The sequence below is a fragment of the Cupressus sempervirens genome, chromosome 2, assembly GCF_028749045.1.
Source record: "Cupressus sempervirens isolate cs-2001-9-10 chromosome 2, ASM2874904v1, whole genome shotgun sequence".
Classification (NCBI taxonomy): Eukaryota; Viridiplantae; Streptophyta; class Pinopsida; order Cupressales; family Cupressaceae; genus Cupressus; species Cupressus sempervirens.
In genome coordinates this window covers 413,949,944-413,963,375 of record NC_143119.1, presented here as the reverse complement: position 1 = coordinate 413,963,375, position 13,432 = coordinate 413,949,944, and positions in this window count along the sequence as shown.

The following is a 13,432-nucleotide window of genomic DNA, read 5'->3' as shown; positions in this document are numbered from 1 at the left end:
CACAATAATGGCACCTATAAGGTCCCATCAAGAGTCAACTATCGAAATCCTCCAAAGTACATTTGAACACATCAATGTTAATCCCTTGTTTGATGAAATACCACCAATCCCTAAACACCACAAAAGGACATTAAGACTTGATTTTAGTCACATGATGCAAAAAAAATATTCACCTAAAGTGACTTGTGCTCTAGGGATTCCAAACATACCTCCTTTGGAGGCAAATCAACAAAGTACACCTTTGCTCCTAACTTTACCAAGTGCTATGACATCAAATGCTATAGAGCCTCTTGTAAGTACAACATGTGAAACATCATGTGTAACCATCCCTATGGACACACAAAGGAAAAGTCTTATTGACATTATGCCCATTCCCAACAGGGACACATCTCATAGTCAAGTCAATATGATGTCACAAGCAGGAACATCTAACACACAAAGGTACCAAAACCATAATCCAAACATGAAGTTCAATTCTCAAGGACTTAGTCAACCCCCACGACAACAACAACCTACAATGGTATAAGGACTCAACACTTCCAAGGCACAACCAAGTCTACATCCACTTGACACACATCCCACATATCAACAACAACATCAAATGCAACGACAACAACCAGAAGTGGGGCAAACATCCAACATTCCTAATACGCAATCCCATGTGAACCCAACACACAATTAATCAACAACAATTTCAGAAGTAATTCCAACAACAACAAATGATGTTTTCTAAACAACAAGAGAAACTCAAGCAACAATTGGAATACCAAAGATGCCTTGAGCAAAAAATCGCATACTAGCAACATTTGTTACAACAAAAACATGTGCCACAACAACCTCAACAAATACCTCTACAACAACAAGCACACACATGGTCTCACATACAACCAACAGAGGTATTCCAACAACAACCACAACACATAGCACAACAAAAACACATGGTACAACAATCGCAGTCAATCCCACAACAAGTGCCACATCAAATACCACAACAAGTTCCCCAACAACAAGGACCTTTCTATCTTTGAGGTGCCAACATACCTCCACCACCTAGCGACACTTCATCAGACTCATCAGACACAGAAATGTCAAAACCAAGTAGACATAATTCTCGCCACAAAAAATGGTCTACTCATAGACACAAAATACTTGAAGGAAAGACCATCATGCAAAACCCCAATGAAGAACTATTACAATAATTCAAACAACTTTCCAAACAAGTCGAGGCATTGGGAGTCCAAAAGAAATATGCTCTATATACAGAAAGGGACCTATGTCCTAATCCATTTGATAAAAGTTTGTATATGCCTTCATTCCCAAAACACTTTGAAGCACCAAGGTTTGAAAAATATAGAGGAAAAGGAAACCCTATTGATCACATCCAAGAATTTTGTGCTTCATGTACCAAACTCAGTGATGAGCTCACTTACCTTATGAGATTGTTCCCTTGTTCTCTAGGTGGGCCTGCACTTGAATGGTACTCCAAACTTCTTGGTAATATCAAATCTTGGTCAGAGCTAGTAGACAAGTTTATCTCCCACTTTTCCTTTAACATTACAAATGAGGTGACACTTTTTGATTTGTGCTCAACTAAATAGAAGACAGGAGAATCATTCATCACATTCTTATTGTGTTGGAGAAGCTTAGTTAGTCAATGCTCACTAGACATTCCTAAAGAACAACAAGTAAACTTGTGCATTGAAAACTTAGTCCCAGACTTAATGTATGAACTCAAAATCAAGAGTCCAAGCACCATTTCTAAACTGATGAAAAAAGGGGCTAGTATTGAAGATGCTCTTATCCGTAAGGGAATCCTCAAGATAAACAAAGAAAACACAAACACCAACTCGTCTAATGACAAGGCAAAATTTTTCTCCAAACACAAGAATGTGACTAATGATGGCATTGTGGATGCCCACACGATTAGCACATCAAGACCTCAAATAAATTTGAAAGGTGCAAACCCCATAAATTCACAAACTCCTAATCAAAAAACACCTCAACAATAGAAAACTGAGACTTCCACGTAAGACAAAAGACATCCTAGAACCAAGGATAGAAAATTCACACCATTGGGGATACCTCTTGAGATTGCATTGCAACAGTTACTGAGTAATAACTTCCTATAGTTACCCCCAATTAAAGATGAACCAGTAACTAAAGTAGATTGGTGGGATGACAAAAAGTATTGTGATTACCATCACACCAAAGGACACAAGACTTCATCATGCTTCCAATTGAAACATGTAATACAAGACCTTATTGATGATGGTGTAATCATAGTTGATCCATCACTATTAGCATCCAACTTTGATCATACTATTTTCAAAGATCCTTTGGGTAATCATGACAAAGAGAAACCCTCAAGTTCAAACTCAAACTCACAAGGTAATGTGAATTACACATGCACTAGCTATGACTACACTATCAATTGCTTTAATGAGTCTGACTTTTGCATATCCACATTCACATTGAAGGCTAGAGACCCTCATTGTGCTGTCACTACATGCCATAGCAAGATCACCCTACTTGGAGCCCCATCTAGACCTATTGCTTCTACTAGTTCTACACCCCCAAGTAAACCTACTGCTCCTACTTCATTTGATTATAGCCTTGTTGAACAACTCGAAAAAACCCCTACACAAATATCCATTTTGGACCTACTGCGTGCATCTCCCCAACATCAGAAGATCTTGGATCAAGCCCTTAAAGAGTTAGTTGTCCCAGATAATATTGATGTTTCCCAATTCCAATCCATGGTTGGGAACCTATCCACATCTTAACATATCACTTTTTCACCCCAAGATATTCCTAAGGAAAAACCTAACCATAATGATCCCCTTTATCTCGAAGTCTTCATCCATAATGCCAAAGTCAGACTTGTCTTAATAGATGGAGGAGCAGGACTGAACATCTGTACTCTTAAGTTTGTCAACAATTTGGGTTATTCTGAAGATGATGTAGATCCCTCTCGAAGAATCACAATAAAAGCTTATGATGATGGTGAACGCTATTCCAAGGGTGTCATTACATTACCTATCAGAGTTGGTCCTACTATTAAAGATACATTGTTCCATGTCCTAGATATAGAAATGAATTGCAACATGATACTAGGATGCCCTTGGCTTCATGCTATGAAAGCAGTCCCTTCTACATATCATCAATGTCTAAAGTTTTCCTATCACAATGTAGAGGTTACAATCCTCGATGATCCAGATCCTTTCTAGTTTTGTGCTAATCTAAGAGATGCTACTGTATACCAAATCCCAACAAACAATGAAGCACAACCCACAAATTCCTCTAAGTATGTGGATACTGATATACTGCTCAGTAAAGCGAAGGAAAAGATGAAGATTGAAGATAATGGGTGTGGAGAGTACTTTATGTCTCAAGTCTCTCACATTAGGGAGTCACCACTTTCTCCCATCAGTACAAAGAATTATACTTCTATCAATGAGAATACATCTGTATGTATTGAGAAAGAAAAACCAGAATGAGAACCCACTTTGATATCTCCTAGAAAGTATGGACTTGGGTCTACCATCATGCAAAAACAAGGCTATGATGGCTATAGTGGCCTTGGATCTCAGAAACAAGGAATCATTGAACTTATCACTACAGAAGGACAACCTCCTAGTTTGGGGCTTGGATTTAAACCATTATGAATAGGTCCTCATAGTACCATGGTACCTACAGGTAAGACTATGGATGTTTCAATTGATGAAAAGGCATCTGAGGATATCCCACTTGAAACCAACAAACCCCTAGTCTCTAAGCATAACCCCAATGACCCTATTGAATGAGTTACCCATATATCTACCTTCAACCAAAGCCCATTCAACACTGATGATGACATCTCCTCAAGTTATCTTGAACCTTTGGATTGGGACCAATGTGGACCTCCAATTTTTGATCGATTCGACAATGATGACACTCTTATAATAGAATTTGAAGGCATTATGACTAAAGATCATTAAGAAATAGTTTCTCCTAAAGAGAACACATTGGCATATTTTGGGGAGCGAACTCCACTTTCTAGTTACAAAGAAAAAAGAGAAAAAGATAGCAAGCATAGGTCTCTTGGTGAAAATCAAAAGCTAAGTAGCTCCCACTGATACAAAATGAAAAATATGATGCCATGAATATTAGTGTTCTAGTGTTCAACATGCCACAAAGTCTTTTGGAGCTCTCTCAATCAGCATTCATGTGGAAGGTCATTGGTCTCAACCCTCCCAACCCTCCCTTATATCCCTTTGTTTATCCCCAAATCCAGCTACCTAATTTGTCCAATAACAAAAATTAGTCCTTTATCCAATAAGCCATTGCATATGTCATCATCAGTGACATCCCACATGATACATCTATTGACCCAATTATCCTCAAATGCCTTGATTCGCAAGAGATAGACATTGTCTTACATACAGTACATGATGGTATCTCTTGAGGCCTTTCTAGTGGTTTGATTTTAGCTATAGACTCGAAACAAATCCTATGTAGTTATGGTCAATCATGGATCCAGAGCTCATCAGCTAGCAACACAAACAACATATATCTTCTCAACATTTGTCAGTGACATTCTTGATTTCATCTAAAAGTCTTGAAAAAATATCAAAAAAATAGTAAAAAGTCATGAAAAAAGTAAAGAAAAAAAGTGAAAAAAGTCATGAAAAAATGGATGCCTTGATGAAAACCTGGCAAACAGGCATCTTGGCACAAAAATTTCAGTCAAGAGGAAAATTCCGTCCAAAAGTGAAAACTTGGCAAATAGGTGCTTTGGGCAAGTACCATGGTGAAAACCTGGCAAACAGGTGCCATGTGTAATCAGTGTTGCTCCTCCATCTATCAGGATTCCATCTAGTCTTTTCCCCCTCCATTATTCTTCAATCATATCCTTCATATTGCAAGACATTCTTGGCTCCTTTATCATGGCTCACAAACTGGTTAATGTCCTTTGTTACCTTGCCTAAGCATCACCAGTCTGCACACACACTTTGTCATTGGCATTTGTACATAGTTTGCATCTTGTCTGGGGGCATATTCCTGACATGGTGAATGAGTTTTAATTTGAACTAGGGGCATATCCCTAAGTGCTTTCTATCCATTAGACCTATCACATAATGGATTGGAGCTAACACGTTTATACGATCCTAAAAAAATCCCTAAAAATCATAAAATATCTTGAGAAAATCACTAAAAATCACATAATGTCCTGAAAAATAATCCTAAACATTCAAATATGATCCTGAAAAAATTAGTAAAAATCATAACATGTCCTAAAAAATGCACTAAAAATCATAAAATGTCCTGAAATAAACCCTCAAAATCATAAAATGTCCTGAAGAAACTAGTCACACAAAAACATCAAATATCCTCAAAAACCCTAAAAATCACAAAAACTGTCAAAAATTTGCAATAAACCTTGTATATACTCACTATGGATAACCACCCCTTTTGCATAAACACTTGCACTTTTCAGACTAAAAATAAAGCACTACACTTCAATGCCAATCACAATATCTGAGGATGAACCAACAATCAATCCAACATATCACTATGAACCAATCAACTGAATCCACAACTAGAACTATCACATTATCAACATGTCAAACACTATCTACACACCTAAAAACATTAAAAAGTACGTAATAATGGACAAGAATAGCTATTGGCTCACGCTGTTTAGTGAGTGATTTATTTTTGCTTTGTTTTTTTATCATGTCCCTATGCTACTCGATGATTTAAATTGATCTATGAGAGTGGTCGGGATGGTTCATGGTCATCTTTTTCTATTTCTATCTATTCCAATGTACCTTTGAGAGTCTGGGGCATGTACATATGCCTTAGGAAGGACAAGTTCATTCTCTATCTGCATCGTGCTTGTTTACACAAAAGGATTGCATTTGCGCTCTGGCCCTTTATGCCATGATGCATTGCATTCCATTTGCCATATCAAAATAAAGCTCCATTTGACATATAGTGCACTTTCTAGAAGAAAAAGTATTTCCATCATACTAACATCTTCTCATATCATCTTTCTTATTCATCTCATTCTCCATCACCATAATCATGTCTTCTAATTCACCAAATCATCTTCATCTTGCATTCATGCATTCCTGCATCATCCTGCACTGTCAATCAACTTTCTATGGCTTTCCACCTGGTTCAACCTCCATCTAACATTTTTCTCATCATATTTGACCAAATACAACCATTTTTGATGATTTCCCTCATGATATGACATCTTTCCATCATTTTGGGCATGCACGCATAGTTTTGGGTTATTCTGAGTCCAATCGGGCTGATTCTGGGCCCTAGAGCCTTTTAGGGTGCAATCTGCACTGTCAGGGTGCAGTTGGGGTTCCCAACTGCATCATTGATGCACTTGGTCATGCAAAATGCATCATTTATGCACTTGGTCATTCCAAATGCATCATTGATGCACTTGGTAGAGTTTGGGCACACTTGGGGACCAAGGTTATCCAGAACTGCTCCCAGAACCCCTAGGTTGCACTCTGGAAGCCATAACTTTTGCATTTCAACTCCAATTTATGAACCGTAAGTTGCCTTGAACTCATATATTTCTTGTGAACAAAATGATCTATAATTTTCATTATTTGGTCACTATATGGAGTGTTAAGCCTTGCAATTACTCTTGGGCTCCTAGTTCCCCCTCGTCATGTTGATTTTGGCCCCCGGAGCCTTCTCGAGCACATTTTACACTTTTTGAGACCACTTGGGCTTCCCAAGTGCATAATTGACGCACTTGGTACTTTCATGGCACACTTGGTCTTACCAAGTGCATCAATGATGCACTTGGTTGAGTTTTGGGCGCAGTTGGGGACCTAGGATACCCAGAACTGCTCCTGGAGCCCCTATGTTGCACTCCAGAGCCCATAACTTTTGTGTTTTAACTCAGATTTGCAATTTTTTAGTTGCGTTGGATTTTTATCTTCATTTTGGAAAACACGAAATATCATTTTCATCATTTTTTTTTCTTGAGTGGTAACCTATGCAATCACTCTCAGGCTCCTGATTGACCTTTTTTTGCACTCTAAACCTCATAACTTTCACATCTTAGCTCTGATTTGTGATTCGTCAATTGCTATGGTTTTGTCTTCTTGTTTTCGATAAATTGACTTATAATATTCTTATCTTAGTCAATTTCTTGAGGGGGCACCCATATATATCATCCCTATTGGGGCATGTTGTGGCTTTTTCATTAGCATTCTTTGATACAATGCTCTAAATCACATTGTATCAAAGAGGGGCAAAATGTAGACACTCAAAAATGGTTTGCATCTATGATTTCATCACTTCTTCATACTAATTTGTCCCATTTTCTCATTCTACTAACTCTGATCTTTTGGCCAGATTGACCATATTTTGTCATTTATATCCTCTTTCACATCAATTTCATATTAACTCGGAATCATATCAAATCAACTCGAAATCACCCCAAATCAACCTAGAATCAATCAAAATCAATCCTAATCAACCTAAAACATATCAAACATCCCAAATAAATCATCATTTATCTTATCCTAGGTATTTTTGTGGCTTTCAGTGCCTTGGAAACCTATCAACCTATCAATCTTATCAATTTGACCTTAGTACTGTCGTGGCTCTCAGTGCTAGGTCAAACTATCATTCATGTCATTCAATCTTTGACATTGTCGAGGCTTTCAATGTCAAATCATGGCATCATCAACCATTTTAATAACATTGACAATGTTCGTCGATGTTATTATGATCAAACCTTATCAATCAATTTCAATCCTGTAGCATTTACAATGTCGGTTAAATGTACATATCGACCAATTGATGTCATGTGCCCTTGGCATGTTATGAACTTCAATCAATCAATTTGACCATGGATTTGGTCTACCTTTTCATCATCTTATTTTATATCCATCATCGTCACATTTTTATCAAAGGATACGGTCGCATTCATTTAATCAATTTGGCCAATTATCTACTAATTTTCTTTATAGGATCAAATAACCCATAATTTAATTCTATTATTCTCACTAATTATTCTTCCTAATTATCATCCTCAACTAATTAATTTTATTAATTAATTGATTCATTATCTGTAAACCATGGAAATTTTTAATTTCCTAAGTTCCATTTTCCATCATTAATTCCATTTTTTACTAATTCTTATTTTATGGAATAAGAGGATTTTTAATTCAAATATTCCATAAAATATTGCATCATAGTGACACTTGGATGTGACACCTCATGGATTCTCCTTTGACACTTGGCTGAGATTTGTCATAATCAAATATTATTACCTCTTACACACGTCCCTATTTGGCTTATTCGTCATAGATTCTTGGCTTTAAGTGGGTTGAGGTGTCTTATGATGTGTCATAGATTCTCTTCCACATTTAGCCAAGTTTGACTTTCATGTGTCATAAAATCTTACAATTGGCATATTTTTTCATATGCATCATGGATTCTCAAAGGAATCTCTGGACACATCACATATCTATGGGTGAAAAATCCAATGCTCTCATCCTCCATGTCAATTATAAATTAGACACTCTTTCTCTCATTTTTGGTCCTTGAATCCTTGAAATCTTGAGTCCTTGGTTCTAATTCTTGAGCATATGGCTTCTTTACATTTTGCATTCTTGCTCTCACATTAAATCACACTTCTAGTATTCTCATGGCATGATCCACATCATAGGCTTTGGCTTCAATCTTGTGTGCACTATAGGCAAATTGGAGCTACAATCATTTGGAGAAGAAAGAAGGACATGAGAGCTACAAATGAAAAAGGGGGTTTCTATTGCTTTCTTTATTAGTTTGGCTTTCATGGTAGACTAGTGGGTGCTAACATATGATTATTGAGTTTTGTGATTTGCTCATAGTATGTTATGCATTTTAACCCATTTTCTAGTCTTACACCCTGGTAGTAGGTTTGGTTGGGCTCAGCTTAGCTACTTTTTTCTTCCCTTTGAGCTATACAACAGGCTATTTTTATCTTTTTCTCTTCTTAGGTTTAGCCTTGGGTGCTTCCTACTTGACACCTTCTTCTTCTTATGCATCTTCACCCATGTCTTTGGTTAGTGCTAGTGGGTCTTGACCTTGTTCTTCTTCTTCATCATCAACTTCTTCATCTTCTTCATCCTCTACCTTAGCTACCCCTTCTCCAAATTTAGCTTTTAGCTTCTTTACAAGTTTTTCCTTTCTCTTCAATGTGGAGGCAATCTTAAACTTCATTTCCACCTTTGATCTTACCACATCATAAGTCCCAAAATGTGGTGCACTCTTGTCCACTTCTTCTGCTAACAATGCAGTTATAGTTGCAGATGCCTCATCTATATTTATCTCATATCCAAGAGGTTTAAGCCATCTAACCCTTGGTATGGCTGCTTGAATATAGGTATAATCAATATCTACAAGAAAACATACATCATTTACATGTTGTTCTACCAATGAAACTGGTATCCTAGCCTCTATTTCATGGATCTCTTGAAATCCTCAAAATAACTTGTCATAAGAGTTTCAAAATTAGCTCCTTTTTTTCAATATATTCATTCACTTGGCTACTATGGACCTATTGGTTTTCTAGCTAACTTTACCAAAGCATAAAAATTAATTTTGTATATAGAAAAATATACAAATCAAAATTGCACCAAATTTGCATTGTGATCCCTTGGTTCTCCTTATTGCTCCTAGGTTTTCATTGATTTGTTGCAATTACAATTCTGTAAGATCATAAGTATGACCCCTTTTGACTAGTTTGTACCCAGCATCCACTACAATGCATGGTACATTATTGAGTCTACTAGATTGATAAAACTTGTGAGAAATAACCCTAATAGAAAAGTCAACAAGAGGGTCTTGGATAGTATCTATAGCCATTCCTCTCTTATTCCATTTGGCACATGTGTTATTCTCAATAGCTTCCTTTGAGTCACTTCTAAGGGTCTTTGGCCAATCTAGGGTTGGATACCCTATTACTCTGTGTACAATCCTCTTTTTTAATTTCACTGGGCCATCTTGTAGCTATAAACTTCTATCATAAATCCTACTTAACACTATTATGATCCATTCAATTTTAAAGACAGTGGGGAATTCTAGGGCATGAGTCAAACCCTTCCTTTCAACAATTTGGTATTCTTCCTTAAAAACTCTACTTTCACACAACCTATCATATGTTTCTCTCATTTCCATGTCTCCAATGGCTCCTATCTTGCAGTTGTAACATCTCCTAACATCTTGGACCATAACTACCTTAGGAGGAATTACAAATAGGGATCTAATTGGGTCATTTTTGTATGCCACTTTAGGGATTGGCTAGAAATCAAGTTGTTTGACTTCATTTGACACAAGTTGGACCTCAAATGACTCTTTCTCCTATGGTTTCTTAGAACAAGAGGCCATTTTCTTCTATCTAGGGTTTTAAACATGAAGAAAATGTGAAACTACATAGCTCGACACTAGCGTAAATACCTTGAATCAATGTAACTAAGATGAATCTCTATTGAAATCAGTCCAAATGTTGGATTCTCTACTTTGAAATTATTCTACAATCTTCTTTGTCGTAGCTCTTTGTTTGCGATGAAGAAAAATGGTTCAAAATGTGATAATATACCCTATTTTCATAGCATTTAATGCTTAGTGCATTTACATCTATCCACTCAACTTCCATTGATTTTTAAATACTCGGCATCTACTAAAGTTACCCTTATTCAGTATCAACTAAAATTTCCCTCTACTTAGCTTCCACTACCAACTCAACTTCTACTAATTTTGGCAATCAACTTGGCATGTACTAGGCTTTTACTCGGCATCTGAAAGCAACTTTTCTTATTCAACAGCACTGGTGAAAACTTGAAGTTTTAACTTTGCATCTCTATTCATGCTGATCTTTCCTTTATAGTACTTTCTTTTTTAGGAACTAATGTATGATAAAGCTTTCTATATTAGTTCCACATGCCTTCTTTTTCTTAGTTAGATGAAGTGTGACCACTTTACCTTTTAGGTGAAGTGATCCCTTCATTTGATGTGTTGCTTCCATCTTTATTCTTCTATGTCTTATTCATTTATCCTCTGATGTGTTCAACATCTACCTTATCTTTTCTTTTGTTGAACTCTGAATTGGGTACCTTTGACCTTGTTGAGAAATTCCTACTGATATGTCCAGTCTTCAAATAATTGAAGCATGTAGTCTGACTAAGCCATCTACTATAATTTCCATTAAAATGTGTTCTTAATGCAATTTTTAGGGATGTGTCCATTTTCTTGACAGTAATGACAATTATTCCTAGTGTTGTAGTCCCAATTGTAGTGATGTCTATGATTATTTCCCCTTGTTGTCTGATTGGGTATGCACATAGGTTTTGATCTGCACTCAAAAGCTCTATGTCCATACTTCTTGCAATTGTAGCAGGGACCTTCAAATCTTGGTGTTCTAATAGTCCTAGTCCTGTAGTCATGTGTTTGATGTCCTTGCTTGTTGCACTTGTGATAGTGACCCACATTCTCAGGTTTTTCATGCTAATGGGAATTCTTGCTCCCACACACATTAGAGGTTTGTCCCTTTTTACCACAAAAATGAAAAGTAGCTTTAGTGTTCTTACCTTTGTCACTTTTTTCTTCTATAATCTTGGATGACTCCCCTTTTTCAGTGCTGGTGTATCCTAGTCCTAAAGTGTTATTATTGGCTCTTGGTGGTTTAAGTAGCTTTTCAAAGTGCTTGATGGACTCATTAGGTTTATTGACTCTCTCTACAATTTCCTTTTCTCTTTTTAGGTCATTTTGCAATTGTTCATTTTGCAATACTGCTCTTCCCTCTAAGTATTTCTACCCTTCTAAACTTCTCTAGCATTTTGTCATGCATTCTATATATATCTCTCTCTCTTTCTCTCACACACACAAATTATGAGGTTTTATCCTCCTTTTAAAGGTTTTTGAATACTTAGGGTTAGGTATGAATCTACAATCAATATTCATTCTTCTTTTCTCGCTCAATTCTTTCACTTTTCCTATTAGTTGTATGCTTTCTCCATTTTTCTTATTGGCTACATGTTGATTACATAGGGAACGTAAAATATTTTATCTTATCTTTAAGATCCTTTAAGATGCATCCTGAGTTAGCTCAAAAATGGTTTACATCTAAGTTTGTGAAGGCACAAACTCATATGTTGATTCTATGTTACTTGACACTTACTAATTGTTGATGCTCAACACATGTAGGAATTTTGTCTCACTCAACATCTATAGAAACTCTATCTTGCTTGGCATCAATACTCTTCTTAGCACCTATAGTGACTTGGCATCACTTATCACTCGACACTTGAATTTTTTTTGACACTAGAGGTTCACTTGGCACCTATTGAATTCTTGGCTAGCCACATACTATAGCTTTACATCTATATTGTACTCAACATCATCTCTAAAATTGGTTAAGTGTGTTGACACTTAATTGTCAAAACTAATTTGAGACCAACAACAGTTGTTGTAAATTGTATAAACATTGTATGGATCAAATAGCTACTGAAAGGTATGAAAGAAGAGATCACTAAACCAGTGATGCTTTATTGTGATAATACAAGTGTTATAAATATATCATAGAATCCTATGATGTACACAAAGACTAAGCACATTGCAATCAAGTATCATTAATTGAGAGAATTAGTTCAAGATAAAGAGGTGAAGATGGAATATGTTAACACAAAAGAGAAAAATTTTGATATCTTCACAAAAGCATTACCTAGGGATGCTCATGAGTATCTAAGAGGTAAACTAGGAGTGATGCCCCTATCAAAGGCTATCTAAGTAAAAAAAGAAGTGCCTTGCATCAAACGAATTGATCACCATATGTTGCAAATTGATGTAGTGGATCTCACTTTAGGAGCTAGCTAAAGTAATAAAAGAGTTGAAACTAGAAATTAGTCACAAGAAAGGTGACATAGGAGAAATTGAAGAAGTGCATATTAAGATGACAAGTCTTTGGCATTGTTGTCAAAGAGGGAGAAATACACAAGAAAGTGAAAACTCATTCTAAAGGGAGAATGAAGGGAGAAATACAAGAGATTGGAAATTAAACAAATAGAGAAAAAACCTAACACATAGAATGAGAGGGAAATACTAACTGCTGAGAAAGAAAGTGCATTTGTTGATAGCATCTATCTAGTAAGAGGGAGATATAAGAAGTAATTCAAAAGGATTTATAAGGATGACACAACATAGTTTTGTAACCTATTCAAAAGATGAAAATTGCTAATAGAGGGAGAGATTTCAATACAAGGAACTATTTTCTTTTTGGTATTGTGTTGATCTTACTATTCTAACCGAGTTAGTTTGGTTGATCAGTTTGGTTTTCCACCAATGCCAAAGATGAAGATTGAGGGAGATTATGAAAATAAATTGATACAAGTATGATAAATGAGTTTCAATCATTATTTCATCACTGATG